Genomic DNA, 24,827 nt, shown 5'->3' on the forward strand with positions numbered 1-24,827 from the left:
AGGGGTGAGGGGAGGTAGAAGAGGGTAAAAGCGGGTGTAAGTGGTGTTGGAAGGAGACCCAACCTGGATGGTGAATACACAATATGATATATAGATGATGTATTATAGAATATGCCACCTGAAGCCTATATAATTTTATTAACTAATGTCCTAATATTTAATAAAAATTTAAAAATAATACTAATAAAAATTTAAAAATCCAAATTAGAGTGTGGATAACATAGCTGACCAAATCCCTTTGTAAATGTTAATTCTAGGGGCTTAATTTTGCAGAATAAGTGAGAATAGATAGTTGATCAGCCTGACCAGGCGGTGGCGCAGTGGATAGAGCGTCGGACTGGGATGCGGAGGATTCAGGTTCGAGACCCCAAGGTCGCCAGCTTGAGCGTGGGCTCATCTGGTTTGAGCAAAGCTCACCAGCTTGGACCCAAGGTCACTGGCTCAAGCAAGGGGTCACTCGGTCTGCTGAAGGCCCACAGTCAAGGCACATATGAGAAAGCAATCATTGAACAACTAAGGTGTCGCACGCGCAACGAAAAACTAATGATTGATGCTTCTCATCTCTCTGTTCCTGTCTGTCTGTCCCTGTTTATCCCTCTCTCTGACTCTCTGTTAAAAAAAAAAAAGATATAGTTGATCACCAATTAATATTTCTTGAGAAAATCATGTAAGACCAAGAAAACTTTGAAGCAAAGAGAAAACAGTTTCAACTGATAAACTCTGCCTTCATAGCTTATTATACATACGTGATTTTCATAAGTATCTTCCTGATCTGTTTACATACAGTAAGTCCTTCACCTAGTTAAATACATTCCATAGCCAGTCAATGTTATTAACAACTTGGCCTATTTCATGTGAGTAGCTCACATTACACACTTTTCTCATCTGGGATTTACATCATTAGTAAAATGCCTGATACAAGGAACAAGCAAAATAAAAAAAGAAATGTTTTACAATACAGAAGTTGAAGCCTTTTCTTTCTTGCAGTTTTCTTAGTATTTTTCCAAGAGCCTGGGGTTGTATATCATAATTTAGTTTAGAAGATAACTATCAAGGGTGTTCAAAAATATTTTTACCAATTTATATTAAGACGCTTGGATTCAGAATGGGCAATCTTTCAAACGCTTGATTAAATTTGTTGGAAGTTTTGTTTGCTAAAGCTTTTCACATCCTGGGAAAAATAAACCAAATATGTTGTTTTTCTTTGTTCCGCACTGAGCCATGCAAAGTTAGAGAGCTTAAAAAATAAAAAAGGAACAACAGAAAAAGAATAGAAGTAAAACCCCTGTAAATCAAATTGACCTTTTCTAGGCAATTTTTTTCTACATCTTGGCAGGGGCAGTATCTCTATCCTTTTTTTTTCCTAGGCACATCCTGTGTGGCCCACTTCCTGTGGCTGCTCCATTCTCTGAAATAACAACATTTATGGACTCCAAGAGCTTAAAAACATTAATTTTCAGTCATTAGAAATAGCCTACACTTCACTCACGGCAAAGAAATTGTTCTTGTGCTGACCCTTGCGCTTTATTGCTGCTGATTTCAGACACACCAAACCCTGGGCCACGAAGAAAACTTTATTTTGGATACATTTTCTTCATATTGTTCGCTTTGCCACCCGCCCTTCCACCGCCCAGCAGGGCTGTCAGCATGTTCTCTTCTGAGGCTGGTGTAGGAGGAAAGGCCGGAGTCTGGAGAGAGAGAGAGAGAGAGAGAGAGAGAGAATTTATTTTAGGTAAATTTAATCAAGTGGTGAGTTTTTATTCTTACTTTTTTTTTATGTTCAAAAAGATCTAGCTTTAGGACGACAGTCTTCTGGAACTGGAACTAAGTTGTAAAGAGTTTCAGTTTTACAGAAGATAAAACAAAGTCTCAGACCTTTCCTAGTTTTCCCTTTACAACTGCTTCCCTTTTTCTTTTCTTTTCTTTTTTTTCTTTTTTGTATTTCTCTGAAGTTGGAAACGGGGAGGCAGTCAGACAGATTCCCACATGCGCCGGACCGGGATCCACCCAGCACGCCCACCAGGGGGGGGATGCTCTGCCCATCTTGGGGTGTCGCTCTGCCGCAATCACAGCCAATCTAGCGCCTGAGGCAGAGGCCACAGAGCCATCCTCAGCTCTCGGACAAACGCTGCTCCAATGAAGCCTGGGCTGCGGGAGGGGAAGAGAGAGACAGAGAGGAAGGAGGGGGTAGGGGTGGAGAAGCAAATGGGCACTTCTCCTATGTGCCCTGGCCGGGAATCAAACCTGGGTCCCCCGCATGCCAGGCCGACGCTCTACCGCTGAGCCAACCGGCCAGGGCCAACTGCTTCCCTTTTTTGACAAAAGGAAATAGCTTTGCAGGGCACTCAAAATAAAGCCCAGTTTTCTTCACACATCACCACCCAAAGGCTCTGATTGGTACAAGTTTGGTCCCATTGAACTTGACTACACCTTGAATGGATACCTGGCCATTACAAGAGAATTGACTTTATATTATATCTTAGTTAGTTTTGCTGTCTATACACTGGGTCATCAAAATATTCTATTCTGTACTGTTGGGTATTAAAAATTATTTACTGAACATTTGTTACTATGGTAGATAATTTACCTACATATCACTTTTAAACCACCTAACAATTCTATGACGTAGTTATTCCCACTTATCTAAAGAAGAAATTGAGACCCATAAGGTACATTAATTATGTTTTACTGTTAGTAGGCGGTAAAGACTGCAGAGATAACATTATTATGTATATTAAGTTATGTATGTTATATGTATTTCTATTTCATGTAAATATTGCTCACAACTTTCCATTGGAGGAAGACATTTGATTTACTGGTAAAAGAGGGACTTTAACAATAATAGAGACTTAAAATCACATGCCAACTTTCTTTGGACAAGTTATTCAATTCAATGTAACTCAATTAAAACCCCCATCTGCCTGTAGGAATATTCCGTAGAAGCAGAGTCTGAAGAAAGGCATTAGGTATGTGTGATTTATTAAGAGCATGCTCTTTAGGAAAAAGCAGTAAGGGGATGAGGAAAGCAGGATGCAGAAGCAGGAAGAGTAGAGAAAGGATGTGGTCTCTGGGGAGGTCTAACCCTGGCCCAAATCTATCAGACACTGAGGCATACATTTTGTGGCAATGTTTGCCCCCCCTGAGGAGAGGGCCAGAGCCTTTGTACCCCTTCATCAGTTAGTCATTGGCCCATCCCACCAAAAGGTTTGTATAACTTCCTCCCACATGACTCTTGGCAAGTTAGTTTCTGTCTGCCAAGATCAATTGTCCTGTAAGATGTCAGGTATCAGCCATTAGCCCACATTATCCTTTACAGCTGAGAGATGGGTATACCAGCAGGCGGAGGTGAGTAAAGTAGAGCATTTACAACATCTACTATGTCAACTTCTGTTGAGTGCCAACTAGACACCATTTATTTTATTCTTCACTTTACAGGAATCTAATGGGATAAAAAGTAAGTGTGGCAGGGGTTAAACTGGAGGTATAATATATTTTAGTGTGATGGTTTGTTTCCTGAGCTTGGTGTTAGAGATGGGAAGACAGAAGAAGTGAAGGAGGGAGAGAAAGAGAGTTTAAAGGGCTTAAGAAGAGTTCAGAAATATCAAATGATACCAGAAAGGAGTGGCCTTGAATGCCTCTTGGAAATCCTTAAAAGTTAGTGGAATGAGTGGCAAAGGACATTTAAGGCAGTAGAAACAGTATAAACAACTCGATAAATCATGGCAACTTGGGGAACAGTATATGTCTATATAATCAAGATGACTGGACCTTGTGAAGGTCTGTGGAGAGAGGGGGCTGGAAAGATGAGCAAGAGCCACCTGATGAAGAAAGGGTCTTTTGGTTTATGCTTAAAGGTGGAACTTAATACTGGGGTGATGGTAAGGTTAAACAATATTACTGCAGAGTGACATAACATCAGGGCTATGTTTGCCACATCCACTACAGTAATTACTACATATATTTCATTCTATAATTTAATTCATGAAATGTTTCCCAGTTAGTTTATACTTGTCTTTCTTCTCTACTCTCCTAGGAATATCTAAAATATACACTGAATAATTTTGCCATACTAATATAGTTGATTGCAATACATCAAGGATGATTCTGAGTTTGGTGTCAAAAAGGAGCACATTGCTCTATTCCACATGCTAGCAAGTGCATAGTTTTGAGCACACAGACCCAAGCTCACAGAGGCTGGTGGTGAAAGTCTTTCTCTAGACATCTTCAAGCCCAAATTCACTTTGTCACTTACTTCACTTACTCCCTAATCTCTGAGGTTTGACCACTTCCCATTCTTTGCACTCCATAAGTGACATGGCTGCTAGACTTCTGCTGGACTTATTGATTTTTTTTCTTTTTTGAGAGAGAGAAAGAGAGAGTCAAATAGAAAGAGACAGGAACATTGAACTGCTCCAGTATGTGCCTTGACCAGGAAGCAAACCATCAACCTCTGTGCTGCACTCTAGGATGGCACTCCAACCAACCATGCTATCCGGCCAGGGCTAATTATTTTTTTATTGATTGATTTTTAGAGAGACAGAGAGAGATGAAGGAAAAGAGAGTGGAGGGGGAAGGGAAGCATTTATTTGTTGTTCTAATTAGTTGTACATTCATAGGCTTCTTCTTGTGTGTGCCCTGACAAGGGATTAAACCCAGAACCTTGTTTCCACATCATGCTCTTAATCAAATAAGCTAACTTAACCAAATGAGGCCAGGGCTACTTTGCTTTTTCATAAACCCACAGCTCACGTCATTGAACAGCCATAGACTTCTTCAGGGTGGAGAACAACTTACTTTGGCTTATGATCTCCATTGTTCTCTCTCCATTTTGATATATTTTCCCTCTCTTGCCACAGAGTCAATTGCTTTTCTACATGGCCTGTCACTGGAATCTGTGAAACGCCCCTAAATTCCAGCCAAGGTACATGCATTAGAAATTCTTTTCAGAGAGTAGTACACAGCCTGGGCTGAGTGTGGTGTGGTGGGAAATAAAGCTACAGAGTCCAATGTTCAACAGTGGAAATATACACAAAACAGTCTCAGCAGCACTGTTTATAATAGCAAAATCTGGAGGCAACCCAAGTGCCCTTTTTGTATGGGAGAATGGTATAGTTATTCAATAGAATATTGTATAACTGTCAAATGAATAGGTTACAGACCCACCCAGTAATATATATGAAACATGGCAATTTAATAAGTATAAAAACTCGGTTTTCAAATTTTACATAAAACATTATCCCTTTTTTCTAATATAAAATAATAAAGATAAACATTTAAGAATACAAATACAGATAATATAATCATATGAATAAAGACTAATGGAACAGGATTTGAGAGGATGGTTACTGCGTATGGGGGAATAAAAGGGGTAGCACTGGGGAGATAATTAGGTGCATGTCAAGGTCCTAGCTTTTATTTTGAATGATGGTTTCATGTGTGCTTAATACATAATTAAAAATAACCAAGTAATATAAGCCAATTACATAAAAGATGGCTCAATATCAAAAGTGTTTTGTGAGCTAAATGTTATGACTACACTACCTTTATTTCCTTTAAATCATTGAAGTTTGACTCCCAATTTGAAAGGGCTTCAATTTGAATTTTCAGTGAGGTTTACTCCTCTCTCTGCATCCTGTTCTCTCACTAAGGTTGAACCTAGGGTCTTTCAGAGCGGAATGGAGTTGAAGAGATTCTTCTGGTCATCATGTCAAGCTCTGACAGCTTCATAGCTCCTTAACTGATTTAGAAATGGGGGTGGATCTTTGTCAAGACTGGGAACCAGGATCCCTAAGTTTGGGCTTGGTGGGTACACAGCACAGCCATTTGTTTCTCAGGTCCTACCACGTGGCTCAGGTCCCAGTTAAGTTCCAGGTACCCTGGTCCTCTTCCCACTGTCTGGGAATCTTCTCTCTCTCTCCTGTCCACAGAATCTTTCCCCTTGCCGCTGGAATACCTGGTGTGCTCTCTTTAATAAGCTTACATTTTCTAAATGATAGGAAATCTTTGACTTCAAACAGCTTTTGCTCCAGGAAAACATTACAAAGTAGAAACAGTTCATCCACCTGGTACTAACAGAGCCAGACATTCCACACAGAGAATTGCAGTGGAGAAATACCAGCTATTTTATTGTGATTGGAGCCACCCAGGAGAATAAGAAGCTAATGCTGAAAAGCCTGAGCTCCTCCTGTATGGTGTGTAGGTTATTGATTACACAGGGCAAAATCACAGGATACTATCATTAGGGAGTTTGGGATTACACTGGTAGCTAATTAGTCAGAGGTGGGGTAAGGATAATAAATTAATTTTTTTTAGGTCTTGAGGGCAGCTCTGAGGTCTTTTCCATCTCTCTGTTCAGTCTCATGAGAAAATAGTCAGGGTGTCATTTCACCTTAGGGCTCAGGAACTGAAATACAACTTAGGCAAAGATATTATCTTTTAGTCTGCTAGTGGTCCAGACCTTGTTATCATTAGTCAGGTCCTGGCTACTGTCTTTTGCTGCCTTGAATGTTGCTGATTAAGGGAAACACTAGGTCTCTGAGGTGATGTACAGAGAGTGGGATATGATTTCTAGAGATAGGATTTTAAATTAAATTTGATCAAACTTACAAGGAATCTTTGTTTAAAAAATGGGACCCAAAGAAATGAAAGCAGGAGAAACATATTTTAATAAATTTTCCAGCTTGTGTGTTAAGCATTGGTCAAGTGGCAGTAGGTGCTCAGTTAATATTATTAATCTCCTTCCATTCCCAAGTTAATAACAAGTAGAATGTACTTTTGTTTCCCTATGTAGCTCAGAAAATCTTGTACCTGGAACTGTGAAGGGGAGTTTAAGTGGACAGGGCAGAGAACCCCTTCCCTGTGTTGGCCTCTTCCAACTCCGTTCTTTCCACAGAGAAAAATACATGCTCTGATGTCCTAAAACAGAGCCTTATTTTGGGAAGTGCCCAATGTAAACTTTCTGACTGACACCTCCAAAATAGAAGATGTGAAAAATATCATTTTTTTCTTGAAAAAACAAAAACAAAAAACTTGGACAAAGGCAGAATTCGCGTGTTGTAAAAATGGCTGGTGTCTTACTATGGCTGGCAACACTGGACCTTTCCTCTCTCCAGGCTGAAAGATGGGTGTCCTCTCAGCTAAGGGACAGGAGTGCGCTTCCTCATCGTGAGACTTAGAACATCTATTCCTTTAAGATATTTCACCCACCTCACCCTCTCCCATCACACATAATGAGATAGGAACTGAGCTCAATATTCTGTTTTCCTTTGATTCATGCCAACAATGTGCTATTCTCCCTTAAAATAGTAATAGTTTCATCTAAGAAATGTCATTCTAAACAGCAAACTTGTCATTTTGGAAAATTTTTCTTTGTGTCCTAACAGTTCCACAGAGGTAACCTATTTACTTATTCCAGACATCCCTTGAGTAACCAGCAGTGCCCAGCCAATCTGTCCAGATGGCCCTATCCTATGACTAGATGTCACAATCACATAAAAAGAAAATATCTTTTGTGTTGGCTGACTTAAAAATAATCTTTGTTGTAGAGAGATAAATATAGAAAACATATCAGGTTACTAATCTGTCATTGAACATAGGCCTCAAAGGAAAGTCCTAATCATGCCTGTCATATCTGTCTTCAAAGGCTTCACAAATATAGCTAATGAATGACAAAAGCACCTGCTTCTACCTTCATTGGCATTCTTTTATTTACTTTTTCTTTGTCTTTTAAAAATGATATTGACTGATAACATCATGATTAGATAATAATATTGAATAAAATTGTGATTTATGATCTGCATTATCCTCATTGACACTGTACTAGTTTTTAAAAAATAATTCAGCTAGAAACTTAAGGCTATTGGAAATTCACTTATTTGATCTACAGTTGACTGTAAATGTTTGTTTTTGTTGTTGTTCTTTTTTTATTTTTCTGAAGTGAGAAGCAGGGAGGCAGAGAGACAGACTTACACATGTGCCCAACTAGGTTCCACCCGGCGTGCCCACCAGGGAGTGATGCTCTGCCCATCTGGGGCATTGCTCCATTGCAACCGGAGCTATTCTAGTGCCTGAGGCAGAAGCCATGAAGCCATCCTCAGCATCTGGGCCAACTTTGCTCCAATAGAGCTTTGGCTGCGGTAGGGGAAGAGAGAAACAGAGAGAAAGGAGAGAGGGCAGATGGACATTTCTTCTGTGTTCACTGGCCAGGAATTGAACCTAGGACTTCCACATGCCAGGCTGACACTCTACCACTTAGCCAACTGGCCAGGGCCGAGTATAAATGTTTTTGAGTGAATAAATGAGCATATGTATTCAGTTATCACAACCTAATTTAAACATGTGGAAAGCTATCATTTTTTAGTCTAATAAAATGTATCCATTTTACTCAATATTTCATTTCAAATTATTTTAAAACCTAATATTTTAAAGACTGAAAATAGGGGATTACCATCTGCTACATAAAACTAACACAATTTTAAATTATTATTAAACCACTTTCTAAGCTTACCAGCTGACAATCTCCTTGCCTGCAACTTTTTTGCTTGATCTTATTTTGCAAACCTGGGGTTCTTCTGAACAAGTATGCTAGTATGTTTTGTTGCTTATAACTATGAAATCAGACCTCAGATTTCTAGTACTTATTAAAGTTACCACTTTTGACCATACTTTAAAGACAAACTCACTGTTCTTATGAGTTTGAGAATTATTTCTACTTTAAAGTATATTTAACATTATTATTTTAAAGCACATTTCTAAGATTGCTAGCAAATGACATCTTTAATAGAACAATAACCTTAAAATGTAAATGTAGAAACTTGATTAAATGTTAAAAACATTTGGATTAGGTACTTTACTTCTAGTATTACATATATATTGTTAATGATAGTTTCTACAATTGTGAAGTCCTTCTTTATTAGAAGGTCTTGGTTCTTTTCTTTTTATTTTTTCCAGCCTTAGGGTCTATAACTATAGTAGTTTCTTTTCTTTATTTAAAAATAAAATTTATTTAGTAGGACAGTTTTATATTTATAAATAAATTATGAAGATAGTAGAGATATTTTCCAAACACCTCTATAGCCAGTTTTCCCTATTACCGACATCTTATGTTAATATAGTACACTAGTTACAATTAAGGAACCCATATTGATATATACTGCTCACAAAAATTAGGGGATATTTTATTTCTTCATATTCATTTTGAAATATCCTCTAACTTTTGTGAGCAGTATATTATTATAACTAAAGTCCATACTTAATTCAGAGTTCCTCAGTTTTTACCTATTTCTTTTCAAAACTTCATCTAAGATTATATTTAATCTTTAACATTATATTTAATTATGTCTCCTTAGGCTCCTGTCGCCTGAGACAGTTTGTCAGACTTCCCTTGTTTTTGATGTCCTTGACAGTTTTAAAGAGTACTGGTCAGGTATTTTGTAGAATATTCCTTAATTGGAATTTATCTGATTGTAAAGCCAGTAGCTGCGGCCACCATCACAGCTGCCTGGCTCTCGCAAGTTTGCATTTAATCTGGACAGATTGTAAAGAAATTGCGGAGCCAAAAACTGGTGGTCCATTTTCCTTTATTCTAGACTCATAACTCGGCAAGCAAGTGAAAACACACAGCAGGAAAACACTTTCCTTTCCATTCAGGGCTCCCAAAGCCACTGACTCATCCGAGTTTTTCTAGAATCAAAGGCTTCTACCTCACCAGTCTTATTCACCTCTGTTCCCCATCTCTTTCTGCACAAACTGGCTTCTTCAGTATTCCACCATTTTGGCTGCCTCCTCCATGAGGCCTCCCTGCCCTGCTACAACATGGGTTCTTCCTCTCCATTAGACAGTGGTCACTCTCTCTCAAATGACTTCCTAGCTCCACCTTTTAAAACCCTTTGGTATGAAAGCCCCTCCCCCAACACATATTAACATACCCAAGCCCCTTCTCAAGCATGAAAGACAATTAGCTGTATCACATGAGAGCATCACCACATGAGAGCAGCAGCCATCTTTAACAGAGTGAGCAAAAAATAACTTATTTGCCCAACACTGAGGTTTATCTCATAATTAGTCTGAAATTATGGGTTTTGAGGGGGAAGATGACAGGGCTAAGAGGCTGCTTTTATCACATCATGTGAAGGATTCATAAAATCAAAGTAATTTACCACCATTGACCTTGACTTTGTCATTCGTTTATGGTAGTTTTGGTCAGATTTCTACACTCTAAAGTTACTCTCCTCCTAACTCTTCTCCTGACTTTTCATACTGTTCTTTCCTGTAAAGAAGTCATATAAATGGCCCATAATTAAGAAGTGAGGTTTCTACATAAATTCTTTGGAATTCTTCTGCATAGGAGATTTTTCTTCTCCCCAATTTATTTCTTTATTTGACTGTTCATTTATATCATTTATTTATAATATTGAGATACCTGGTTCCCACCATCCACCATTTATTTGCTTAATTGTTAAGTTCCAGCATACATGATTAGCAGATCAGAATTCTTTACCCACACTTCTATGGAAAACAACTCTATCAACTAGAGTCGAATGATTGTACACAGTTTCTTCTGCTCTTACTTAAAAAGATTTAACTCATTTCCAAAGTTACATAGGTCAGTATCTTTTTTTCTTATTATCTTTCTGTGAGGTTGTTTCATACATTAGTAATATAGTTAGATTGTTTTGATACATTCTACATTTCCTTCTGGGATCTTATTTCCTCTTAAATGATTTTTTTTTACTTGCATACATTAAGGTTTACTCTTTGTGTTATAAAGTTCAGTGGGTTTTGACAAAAACAGAGTGTTATGTATCCACAATTACAGAATTGTACAGAATAGTCCCTGCCCTAAGATATACCCTGTGCTTCACTAATTCAACCTTTTTCCCTTCCCCTTAGCCCCTCACAAACACTGATCTAATTACTGTCTTTTATAGTTTTGCCTTTTCTAGAATGTTATTAATGAAGATAATATAATATATAATATTTTCAGCCTGATTTATTCAACTTGTAAGTATGCATTTAAGACTCATTTATGTGGGGGTTTTTTTTGTGTGTGGTTCATTTCTCTTTATGGCTAAATAATAATCCCTTGCACAGATGTACCACAATTTGTTTATGCATTCACCAGTGAAAAACATCTTGGCTAATTACAAGTTTTGGCAACTATGGATAAAGCTGCTATAAACATTTCCATGCATACTTTTGTGTTGACATATCTTTCAAGTCAGTTGGGTAAATATCTAAGAGAATGACAGCTACAGCATATAGGAAGACTGTGTTTAGCGTTATAAAAACTTTCAAACTATCTTCCAAAGTCACTGTACTATTTTGCTTTCCTACCAGCAATGAATGAGGGCTCCTGTTACTTCACATCTTCACCAGCAATTGCAATTATAAGTTTTATGAATTTCAGCCACTTTAATAGGTGTCTAGTGGTATCTCATTGTTTTAATGTGCAATTACCTAATGACAAATGATATTGCGTGTATTTTCATATGCTTATTTGCCATATGATTATCTTCTTTGTGAGGTGTCTGTTCTGATCTTTTATTTATTTTTATTCTGCTTTATTGACCAATGTCTACTCTTTTGTCAATGATATTATTTTTGATTGCTATAGCTTTATCATAAATCTTAAAATCAAGTTCTAAAAGTTCTCCAATTTTGTTTAGTATTGCATTAAATATTTTTGTTTCTTTTTGTCTTTCTTTATAGATATTACAATTAATTTGTCAGTATGTAGAAAATAGCTTGCTGAGATTTTTATTGGAAGGATGTTGAAGCTATAGATCAAATTGAAACACTGATTTTTCCAACCCATGAACATAGAATATGTCTCTATTTACCTAGAATTTCTTTTATTAGCATTTTAAAATTTTCTGTATATAGAAACTGTAAATTTTTTTGTCATATATGTGCCCAAGCACTATATTCTTTTCCTTTGATGTATTGGTCTTTGTTTTAATTCAAAGTCTTCTAGTCTGATATAAAGAAAAACAATTGACTTTTGGATCCTAAAATCTTGCTCTACTCACTTATTAGTTACGGGAGAGAATTTCCTTTTTCTTTGGGATTTCTACATTTGCAAGCAAAGACATTTTTTTCTTCCCATACGAAATACCTTTTAGTTTTTTCTTGTCTTATTATATTAGCTAAAACTTTTCAGTATGATGTTGAATAGACATGGGAAGAGGATATTAATTTGTTCCTCATCTTAGGAGAAATGCATCTAATTCTTTTCTCAATTAACTATAATATTAGCTTTTGCTTTTTTAAAAATTCAGTATTTATCATAATAATTTCAATCTGTTATAACAAATTACCATAGCATGAGTGGCTTATAAACAACAGAAATGTATTTTTCAACGTTCTAGAGGCTGGGAGGGCCAAGATCAAGGCACTGGCAGATTTGATGTTTAATGAAAGTCTGTCTCTTGGTTCATAGAGAGCTGTCTTCTACTTATCATACTCAAATGGTAGAAATGATAAAAGATCCCTCTTGGCTTTCTTTTATAAGTGTCCTGTTTCCATTCACTAACCTCATGAACTAATCACTTCCCAAAGGCCCCATCTGGGTGTTGAAGTATAGCATTCACAAATAGTTTTTATTTTCTATACAGTTAAACCAAAGTCTATATTTATAAGTTCAAAATCTTGATTGTATACAACTAAGTTTTATGAAGCTCATTACAACTTAAGGGTTTAGAGCAGAATTATGTATTTTATTTATTATCAAGTAGTTATATGAGTTTGAGCTTCTAGAGTTGGCTAAAATGAAAAATAAAATGATTTATCTCTCAGGAAAGTAGAGTGAGAGCTTAAAGATTTTTGTACTATGTAGTTATTTAGAGAGATATTTATAACATGAAAGTCTAAGGGTTCTTTTGTCAACCATAAAAGTAGGTTTAAAAAATTTATCAGCTCTCTGAAACATGCACAGTATCAGCTAGCAAATTTTTTTATCGGGACTGTCATAGTGATGAAATATCTGATAGCTATAAATATTAAGCATAGAGTATATTGGAACACATTTCAGTTTGAATATTCTTAAACTTGTGGCATTTTAAAAACTTTTCTTAAAATCTAATGCTAATCATAAGCCTTGAGTCAGAGAGTAAAGTCTGTCTCTTTATGATAGATACTGAATTTGTGAAAGGGGTATGTTTAAGATCATTTGTGTTGTTAAGTACTACATTTACTAATCCTATTTTGATAAATCACAGTGAATGAGCAGCTTTTATCCCATGCATAGATAACTACAATGAATTTTACATACCGTTTCATCCTAGAAATGCACAGATCCGGGACCCATGGCATAGGTTCTGCAAAGCTCTATTTTTTTTAATATTCTATTTATTGATTTTTTTAGAGAGAGGGGAGAGAGAGAGAGAAGGGGGAGGAGCAGGAAGCATCAACTCCCATATGTGCCTTGACCAGGCAAGCCCAAGGTTTTGAACCGGCGACCTCAGTGTTCCAGGTTGACGCTTTATCCCACTGCACCACTACAGGCCAGGCTGCAGAGCTCTATTTTAGAGAAGGCTATCACTTCTATGTTGACTTTCCATCTCATTCTCTTGTCTGGTATTCAGTTTTTATTTTTATTTTTTGACAGAACTTCAGCCCTTCTAGTTCTTTGTACAAACTCCCATTGCTCACACTAATAGAAAGAAATTGTAAAATTTTTACTTTCTGCTCTTCTAAAAACACTTTTCTTTTTACTGTCCTACCTCAGGAAAAACTTCATAAGTTCTCTTCATGGTAATGAATACTTTCCATTCCCTTTGGTGCTATGGAATTTACTATTGATTTATTATTTTATGTTTTTAGAGTTTTTTCATTTTCTTGGGCTGGGAAAATAAGGCAAGGATGTGGGAGAGAGATAGACTTTGAAGGAATAAAACTGTTGAGTCTTGGTTTTCTTGTTACTGATACCTTGTACAGTTCAATTTACAAATTAAGCTATGATTCTAATTTATCTTAATAGGCACAATAATTGTCCCAATTCCTTTTTTTCTTTTTTTTTTCTTTTTTTTGTGAGAGGCAAGGAGGCAGAGAGAAAGACTTTCTCATGTGCCCAACCCTGATCCACCAGCAAGCCCCCAAGGAGCAATACTCTGTCCATCTTGGGTGGTGTTCCTTTGCTCGGCAACTGAGCTATTTTAGCACCTGAAGGAAAGCCATGGAGCAATCTTTAGCGCCCGGGGCCAACTTGCTTAAACCAGTCTAGCCATTGCTGCAGGAGGAGAAGGAAGAGAGAGATAGGAGAGAAGGGTAGAGAAGCAGATGGTCACCTCTCCTGTGGGCCCTGACTGGAACTTGAACCCAGGACTTCCATAGCCAGCCTGATGCTCTCCCACTGAGCCAACCAACCAGGACCAATTGTTTTAGTTTTAATTCTGTACATTTGAGTCATTTTAGTGAGCATTAAGTGATTAAAATTGTTTTCTTGATTATAATAATTTCTCATTTTCCTACTACAAATATAAGACTAGATTGGTCATTCATCTAATCTCAAATTTTTATATGTTGCTCAATATTGAGCTTATCTTTGAATATATAGACATCTAAATTTTTATTTGTCATGTGAACAAATCAAAGAGCTGGAAGAACAAAATGGTGCTTAGTGTGACTTGCAACTTTACAATTACATGAAGTTTTGTAGCCTATAGGTTTTCAAATAATGGGTAATGAAAAAATTAAAGTTAAAGGTACAATTAAAATTAACAATGTTTACTCTAATTGAATTAGACTTGTATTCAGAAAAAAGTAAATGTCAATCTGAAGTTATAAATGTGTTCTTTAATCTTTGCTTGATTTATTTTCTTTTAACAAAGGGCTTGGTTTGTGTTCAGTGTCTGACAAAGGTCCTCTGTCTTCATTATAAAAGACAGTCAGATAGATTTTAGAAATTAAGAGTTTTTTTATTGCAAGGTTTGATATAGGTACTCCATCATACTTTTAAAAAAAATGTAGTCATGATTATTATGCAATAATCCAAAAGGAATCATCATGGACTCTTTTTACAAATATAATCAGTTTTCTTGTCTTAGTTGCTAAAAGGAAGCATATCAAAATCAAGTGACTTCTAGCTCCTGAGATGAAGGAAATGCTGGAAATCTTTGGAGGATGACATTGCCTTACTTGCAAAAAGAAACTTAGTTTTTTGTTAGTAAATAAGATGAGGAAAAAATGAAAATGAACATGTTATCTTGAATTAGTTATCTGGTATTGTCTAGGTTAACAATATGTGATAAATAGAATTTGAATAATATTTTCCCAAGGATAGACCTCACTCAGAAAATGTGAGCTCAGAGTTTGAAACAAATTTCAATGTTTTAAAAGTCAGCTTTGTACTTTTGGCAAACACTAATTCTCTGTTCTTCAGAATACTTTTGAGGAGTTTAACTGAAGGATTGAAAAGCTTCTTAGCTATTAAATTGCCCCGAAAAATAAAATTTATAACTTTTTGGAGGGGCACAGTTAGATGAATGAGTTAATAAACAAATATGTTGCAAATGACAGATTTGATTTGATGCTTATCTCCCATTTATTCTTTAATATGCTCATGTTAAAAATGGGCCACATCCATAAGTCCAAGGTATCCTAATGGGTGACTTAATGGGAGGAGGCTTTTATAGGAGCAGTTTACCCATAGAGAACTCTGAGAGCTAATTTGAACCCCCAAATGTTTTACCTGATGTAGATAGACCATGAGCACACTATTAAAGAAAAATAAAGCTGAATTTTAAGAGTATCCAGAAAAGATGGATTTATGAGTCCTGGCTGCAAGGACATATAGACTGGTAATGATAAATCAATTGGAGGTTAGTTTTTGGAAAGAAACAAAGAAATAAGATGCAGAACTAGAGATAAGTCCACAAATAAAGAGTATGAAAAATATTCCTTTTATGCCAAGTCCAGCATGTGCTATTGTGGTAGATATGGAACTTTAATGACATTATACCAACTGGGGCAGTTTTTTGAAAGAGCAGATGAAAGTCACAGGGAGCCTTAGGTATTTTATGTGTGCTGTCCATAAAGCCCTTTATCTGAGCACAAGGTACTTACACTTGTAATCATCAAGAGGATAAAACTTAGAGTGGAGAGGATTTAGAATCTTCATCTCTAATTCAAAGTCCATGAGCTTTAAAATCTCCTGTAAAACAGGACCAGCTGTTTGGACAGGAATTAAAGTAAAAGAACGGATTGATAAACTGATTAGAAGCTTTGCCTTATACTTACCAATCCCCCAAAATAACAAGAAGGACAATTCCAGAGGAAAAGGCATCGTTTAATGTTATCTTGAGAGGTTCTATACTTTAGGACTTGTTCCTGAGTTTGGTTAAGATGCACTTGAAAGATGGATACTTTTCCCAATCAGAAAAGCTTTGTTTGTTGTAGTCTCTTCTCAAGTGTTTTTGAATATTAAAAAATACGCCTTAATGTTAAAATTTCTTGTTTACATTTTTGGTCTCCAGATATTATTTATGGTTTTTCTGTTCAGCACTATTCAGAAATGTCTGCTCTTTCATTCAATATGATTCTGTTGGTACTGACATTCCTAATATTACACTTCTTGAGATCACATACATAATAATACTCCTGGCCACAGATATAGGTGTATAACTTAGATAATACCTTTCTAATTAATTTCTTGCAAATGTTTTTTTATTCAAAGGCAGGGATATAATCCAAGGTAGGCCAATCAATGTATTTCTCCAGGAGTCCTTATTTTGCAGCTGGAAGAGGTTCTTCCCCTTTGCATAATAATGCCTGAAGTTTATTGTATTTATTAAACCATAATTCAGCTGATGATACAAAGACTCAAGTTAGCATTAGTTTATACAAGATAGAATTTTAATAATGTATCATATAAAAATCTGATCTGTATAGTATCTCTCTTCAACCAAATAATCAGGGACCCAAGCTGATTCTATGTTGTTATCCCACAATATGAGACATACAGCTTCTGTCTTGTGGTCCAAGAGATGATTGCTCCAGCTTCTGCTTTACGTCTTCACTACAGCACTGGGAAAAGAAAGAACAAGGGGAGGCCACACTTCATCCCTAGAAGAGGTATATGCCACCACTGCTCAGATCATACTGGCTGTAATTTACATGGCCATACCTCTCTTCAGTGAAAGTTGGGAATAGTAATCATTACATGGGCAACGATATAACTAGTTAAAAATTCTATTGTCATAGAAGACACAGAGAATGGAAATTTAAGAAACAATGTTTATTTTTGTTAAATATAAGTATCAAGGTTTCCTGGAAGCTACCTCTTCTACTATATAAAGTCTTCCTACAGTTGATAAAAGTTGGTTGTAGTATTTGAATGCATTTAAATTTTGAATACCTTGTGCTATTTCCTGACTTACTAGATCAGTAGATAAATGAATTTCTTTATCTATGTGTGTGTTTTGCTAAATAAATTATTTTTTTATTAATTTTAATTTATTGTGTTAACATGAATTCAAGTGTCCCACTCAATATTATACCCTCACCACCCACCCACATGTCCCCCATTACATCTCCTTTGCCCCCTTCTGCCTGAATTCCTTCCCTCCTTCTCTTTGGGATTTGCTGTCTTATTATTTGTATCTATGTGTTAAGTACATATAATTTCACTAATCCCTCCACCTTCTCTGATCCCATCCCCTCACCCCCACCTTCCCTCTGACAGCCATCCCTCTGCTCTCTATGACCCCACCTCTGCCTCTATTCCATTCCTCAGTTCACCATGTCCATTAGATTCCACATATAAGTGAGATTATATAATATTTGTCTTTCTCAGCCTGGTTTATTTCACTTAGCATAATAATGTCCAGGTCCATCCATGCAATCACAAAAGCTAAGATTTCCTTCTTTTTTACAGCTGCATAGTATTCCATTGTATATACAGTGTGTCTGTAAAGTCATGGTGCACTTTTGACCGGTCACAGGAAATCAACAAAAGACGATAGAAATGTGAAATCTGCACCAAATAAAAGGAAAACCCTCCCAGTTTCTGTAAGACGATGTGGCAGCATGTGCACATGTGCAGATGATGACCTAACACCGTGAATACAGCAGAGCAGCCCACGGCCATGACAGTTGAGATGTGGATGGTACAGAGGAAAGTTCAGTGTGTTCTGTGGCTCACTAAATTTGAATCCGTGACCAAAGTGCAAGGTGAATGTCGGCGCATTTATAACGAAGCACCACCACATAGGAATAACATTACTTGGTCAGATAAGCAGTTGAAGGAAACCAGCAGTTTGGTGGAGAAACCCCGTTCTGGTAGACCATCAGTCAGTGATGAGTCTGTAGAGGCTATATGGGATAGCTACCTAACGAGCCCTAAAAAAAATTTGTGCGTGAGCCCACATCAAACTGCACTGAATAGGTATGAAACTGGGAGACTTTTCCTTTTATTTGGTGCAGATTTCAAATTTCTATTGTCTTTTGTTGCTTTCCTGTGACCAGTCAAAAGTGCACCATGACTTTACGGATACACTATATGTACCATGGCTTTTTAATCCACTTATCCACTGACGAACACTTGGGCTGTTTTCAGATCATGGCTATTGTAAACAATGCTGCAATAAACACGGGGGTGCATTTTTTTTTTTTTTGAATCAGTGATTTGGTATTCTTAGGATATATTCCTAAATGTAGCATAGCTGAGTCAAAAGGCAGTTCCATTTTTAATTTTTTGAGGAAACACCATACTGTTTCCACAGTGGCTGCCCCAGTCTGCATTCCTATCATCAGTACAGGAGGGTTCCCTTTTCTCCACACACTCGCCAGCACTTATTGTGTGTTGATTTGTTAATGAGCATCATTCTGACAGGTGTGAGAATGTGGTTTTATTTGCATTTTTCTGATGATTAGGAACATTGAACATTTTTTTCATTTGCCTATTGGCCTCTGTATGTTATCTTTGGAGAAGTGTCTATTCAGTTCCTTTACACATTGAATTGGACTGTTTTCCTTCCTAGTGTTGAGTTTTAGAAGTTCTTTACAAATTTTGGCTATTAACCCCTTATCAGATGTATTGGCAAAGATGTTCTCCCATTGTGTGCTTTGTCTTTGTATTTTGTTAATGGTGTCTTTTGCTGTTCAAAATTTTTTAGTTTGATATAGTCCCATTGTTTTATCTTGTCCTTTACTTCACATGCCCATGGAGAGAAATTGGCAAAAATATTGCTACGAAGAGATATTGGAGAGTTTACTGCCTATGTTTTCATCCAAGATTTTTATGGTTTCATGACTTACATTTAAGTTTTATATTTGAGTTAAGTTTTGTGAATCATGTAAGTTGGTGGTCTAGTTTCATTTCTTTGCATGTACCTGTCCAATTTTCCCAACACCATTTATTAAAGAGACTGTCTTTACTCTATTGTATGCTCTCACCTCCTTTGTCAAATATCAAATGACCATAAAGGAGTGGATTTATTTCTGGGTTCTCTGTTCTGTTCCATTGATCTGTGTGCCTGTTCTTATGCCAGTACCATGCTATTTTGATTACAATGGCCTTGTAGTATAACTTGATATCAGGAAGTGTGATACCTCCCACTTTATTCTTCATTTTCAAGATTGCTGAGGCAATTAGAGTTCTTTTTGGTTCCATATACATTTTTGGAATATTTGTGCTATATCTTTGAAGTATGACATTGGTATTTTAATAAGAATTGCTTGAATTTATAGATTTCTTCAGTTAGTAATATAGACATTTTAATGATGTTTATTCTTCCTATCCATGAACAGGGTTTATGCTTACACTTGTTTGTATCTTTCTTGATTTCTTTTTTCAATGTCTTATAATTTTCCAAGTACAAGTCTTTTACCTCCTTGGTTAAATTTACTACTGGGCACTTTATTTTTGTTGTTGTTGTTGCAATAGTGAAGGGGATTGTTTCCTTAATTTCTCTTTCTGACAGTATATTGTTGATGTATAAAATGCCACTGATTTCTTTCTTTATTATTATGTTTTTTGGGAGACAGACTCCCACATGTGCCCAACCAGGATCCAATCAGCATGCCCACCAGGGGGTGATGTTCTGCCCATCTGGGGAATTGCTTTTTTGCAACCAGAGCCATTCTAGCACCTGAGGTGTAGGCATGGAGCCATCCTCAGCGCCTGGGTCAACTTTGCTCCTGTGGAGCCTCAGGAGCGGGAGGGAAAGAGAGAGATAGAGAGAAAGGACAAGGAGAAGGGTGAAGAAGCAGATGGGCATTTCTCCTCTGTGCCCTGGCAGGGAATCCAACCCTAGACTTTCATACACCGGGCCAACACTCTACTGCTGAGCCAACTGAACAGGGCCAAAATGCCACTGATTTCTGAATATTAATTTTATACCCTGCCACCTTACCAAATTCATTTATCAGGTCTAGTATTGTTTTTTGACAGAGATTTTAGGGTTTTCTATGTACAGTATCATGTCATCAACAAATAATGATAGTTTTACTTTGACTTTTCCAATTTGGATGCCTTTTATTTCTTCTTCTCTGATTGCTGTGGCTAAGACTTCCAGAACTATGTTGAATAAGAGTGGTGAAAGGGGGCACCCCTGCCTTGTTCCTGATCTTAAAAGGATTGCTTTTAATTATTGCTCATTGAGTATGATGTTGGCTTTTGGTTTGTTATAGATGGCCTTTATTACATTGAGGTATGTTCTCTGTATTCCCACTTTACTGAGAGTTTTGATCATAAATGGGTGCTGGATTTTATCAAATGCTTTTTCTGCATCTATTGATATAATCATGTGATTTTTATCCTTCCTTTTGTTTATGTGATGAATCATATTTAATGACTTGCATATATTGTACTAGTCTTCCTCCCTGAAATAAATCCCATTTTATCGTGATGCATGATCTTTTTGATGTATTCCTGGATCTGGTTTGCTAATATTTTGTTGAGAATTTTAGCATCTATGTTCATCAAGTATATTGGCGTATACTTTTCTTTCTTTGTAGTGTCTTTACCTAGTTTTGGAATGAGGATAATGCTTGCTTCATAAAAGGAGCTTGGAAGTCTTCCCCCTCTTGAATTTTTTGAATTAGCTTGTGAAGGATAGTTGTTATTCTTATTTGAATGCTTGCTAAAATTCTCCTGTGAAGCCATCCTGTCCAGGACTTTTGTTTCCAGGGAGTTTTTTGATTACTGTTTCAATTTCATTTGTTATAATTGGTCTGTTTCTGTCTAGAGGATCTGTCAGTTGATATTATTGGGTTATTAAAATCCTCTACTATTATAGTATTGCTGTTGATCTTGCAAAATCTGCTTTATATATTTAGGTGCTCCTATATTAGGTGCATAAATATTTACAATGGTTATAGCCTCCTGTTGGATTGCTCCCTTTATCATTATGTAGTGACATCCTTTATCCCTTTAAAGGCTATTTTGTCAGATATAAGTATTGCTACTTAAGCTTTTTATTTTTCATTTCCATTTGCATGAAATAATTTTTTCATCCCTTCACTTTTAGTCTATGTGTGTCTTTAGTTCTGAGGTGGGTATCTTGGAGAAAGCATATGTATGGGTCTTGTTTTCTTATCCATGAAGCTACCTTATCTTTTGATTGGAGCATTTAATCCATTTAGATTTAAGGTTATTATTTATATAGACTTATTAATTTCTATTTTATTCTTTAAATCTACAATCCTCTTTTTTCTTGATTTCTTTTTTCCTTTGCTCTTTTTACAGCAGACCTCTTAATATTTCTTGCAGTACTATTTTGCTTTTAATTAATTACTTGAGTCTTTTTTTGTCTGGGGAGCTTTTTATTTCTCCTTCTATTTTAAACGATAGCCTTGCTGGATAAAGTAGTCTTGGTTGTAGGTTCTTGTTTTGCATCACTTTGTATATTTCTTGCCAATTCATTCTGGCCTCAAGTATTTCTGGTGAGAAGTCAGATGTCATCCTATGGGGGCTCCCCTGTAGGTAATTAACTGCTTTTCACTTGCAGCTTTTAGTATTCTTTCTTTTTCTCTTAACTTTGGCATTTTGATTATGTTGTGTCTTGGTGTATGCCTCCCTAGGTTCCTCTTTAATGGTATTGTCTGTGCTTCTTGAACTTATGTGACTTTTTCCTCATCAACTTAGGAAAATTTTCAGCTATAACGTCTTTAAACAGATTTATATCTTTTATTCATTCTCTTCTCCTTCAGAAATCCTTATGATGCAGATGTTGTTTCTTTTAATGGTGTCACAGATCTCTTAGAGTTTCCTCAGTCTTCTTGCACCTCTTTTCATTTTGCTGCTCTATTTCTGTGCTTATGTTTATCTTGTCTTCTAAATCACTGATTCAGTCTTCTGCTTTATCCAGCCTATTGTTGATTTCTTCTAGTGCAGTCTTTATTTCTGATTTTGTATTTGTCATTTATGACTGGCTCCTTTTAATAATTTCAATGTCCTTTTTGATGCTTGCCATCTCTTTTTTAGGTACTTATTATGCTCATCCATTGTTGCTCTAAGGTCCTTGAGCATCCTAAAAATCATTATTTTAAATTCTGCATCTGGTACTTTGGTTACTTCCATTTTATTTAGTTCTTTTTCTGGGGATTTCTCTTGTTGATTCATTTGGGTTGTATTTCTTTGTCTGCCCATTTTGTCTGTGTGTTAGGTAACACTGTCGTCTTTAAAATTTGTTGTGGTGTCTTTATGAGGAATATGTGATTGGTAGTACTCACGTCTAGACCAACTGTTTTCCTTGGTCTTGAAATGCTTCTTGAGAGTAGTATTTTTTCTCCTGTTGTATATGAATATTGAATGTAGTTGGTTCTTTCAAGGATGTGGTTATCCCTCCAGGCTTGAGGCTCTAAGGTTAACCTTGATCATGTGTATTAGACCCTGTGCAGTGTCTGTCCTGTTGGGCATATTTATTCTCCACAGTGGCTGGTCCTGCTAGACTCCTTCTTTGACTGTGCTGCTTTTGTAGCTAGCTGAGTGTAGGGTTGGTATTCTCTGTCACCCACTACTAGTTGTGTTGTTTCTAGATCTTCTTGGGTTGGCATAAGCAGTTGTTTGAAACCTGCTGTGGGCTACCTGTCTACTGCTCTGTTTGCTGTTTGTATCTCTGTTTCCTGTGCCTGGGTAGTGTGGGAGAGGCCAGCCTGTGTATATGAAATAGCTTTCTCCTGCTTAGAGATGACAGCAGCTCTGTAAAAGCCCCAAGATTTGTAAGATTTGCCTCCACTTTTCAGCTCCTCTTTCTCCTCTTGTAGCTGCCTGGTCTTCCCACAGAGTCTTCTGTAGAAAAACTATCATGTAGGCTCAGATTGGTCTCATCCAACCAACTTTTCTACAGGTTGCAAGCTTGTTGGGTTAGGGCAGCTGAGATTGGGAATACAATGTTAGTGGGACCCCCTACTTTAAGGGTCTTTTGATCAGGAGCTCAGTACAGGAAATGTAGTCCTGTAAGTTCAGAGCTTAATCCCTCAGCCCCTGCTGGATACTCAAATTGTATTTTTCTCCCACAAGGTGAGTAGCATGTTCAGATTGAGTGGGACCAACAGTTCTTCTGCAGAAGTTCTTACAGCTGGTGAGACCCTGGTCTCAGGGAAGAAGGCTGAGAGAGTCCTCTACTGGGGCTGACTGTTCTCCCCAAGAAAGTGGCTACACCCTTCAACCAGACCCAACAATAAGCTCACTGGGACGCACACTTTAAATGTCCATCATCTAAGCCTCTCTCCCTTACCCCTGTGCAATCTAGCTCATCAGGGCAGGATATCCAACACCCAGACTGGCTGACTATGTAGCTCAACTCAATCCAATGCACGTGAGTCTCTGTAAAGATGCTGATCATAGAAAGTGAAACTCACCTCAACTGGGCCACATATGAGGAGCTCTTCTTTAGGATACCCCTCTAGCAAGGATTGTTAAGTCCTGAACTGATACTTTTCACAGCTGACCACTGGATGTGCCAGCCCTGGACCTCTCTGGAGAGAAGCCAGAGAAAACCATTGGGAGACACTGCCTGTGACTGGCCCTCAGCAACGTTCTTAGAGCTACAAGCAATCCAGAGCTGTAGCTGCCTCTGTAAAGCCCAGGTGCCCATGGAAATATCAAGGTGCACACCTAGGCTGGCTTTTACTTACACTGAACCTGGGTGAAGGTCTGCTTAAAAGGCCAAGGTTCCCTGAGTCCTGCCTTCTGCAGCCTTTGTCTGCTGGCTGTTTGTTGGGCTCGGCCACTGGAAAAACCTCTGGTAGAGTCTAGAGGCTGGGTCAACTCAAGGATTAGGAAGGTGGTGGATGTGGTTCCTGCTCTTCAGCTCCACATTTCAGTCTGTCCAGACTTTTATTACAGACCTCAGTACTATGTGTTCCCAGGAGTCTGATGGGTGTAGCCTCTGAGACCCAGAGGTGAGGTCTGCCTATAGTCCAGACAGTTTCTACTGAGTCTCCTGTGGGGCAGAATCACCAGTCATAGACTCGGGAGGTTTTGGTGGAAAGCTCCAGCTTCACAGCCAGAAACTGAGTCACTTACAGGTCACCTGTTTCATGGATAACTTCTCAGAATTGCCTGGTCTCCATGAGTGGGGCAGGAGAGATTCCCAAGGGCAGAGCAGTTGCTTTGCCCAGGCTGATGGTGCTCAGAGTGGACTGCTCCACTCAAGAAAGATGGTGACTGCAGTATTGCAGAATGAATCAGCACAGGGGTTCTGTTGGCCATCTCCCACAGTGTCTCTCCCTGGGCCTTCAACTTTACACTTCCCTCTTGCACCTCTGGTCCTTTCATTTCTCCCCTGCAGGAACCCCGGGTAAGTGCCTGCAAATGACATTTTCTGTGCTAGCCCTTTAAGATGGAGCCTGCATCTCCAACAGGTCTTTCTCACAGACAGAAA

Source organism: Saccopteryx bilineata, chromosome 5 (assembly GCF_036850765.1).
Source record: "Saccopteryx bilineata isolate mSacBil1 chromosome 5, mSacBil1_pri_phased_curated, whole genome shotgun sequence".
In the NCBI taxonomy this organism is placed as follows: Eukaryota; Metazoa; Chordata; class Mammalia; order Chiroptera; family Emballonuridae; genus Saccopteryx; species Saccopteryx bilineata.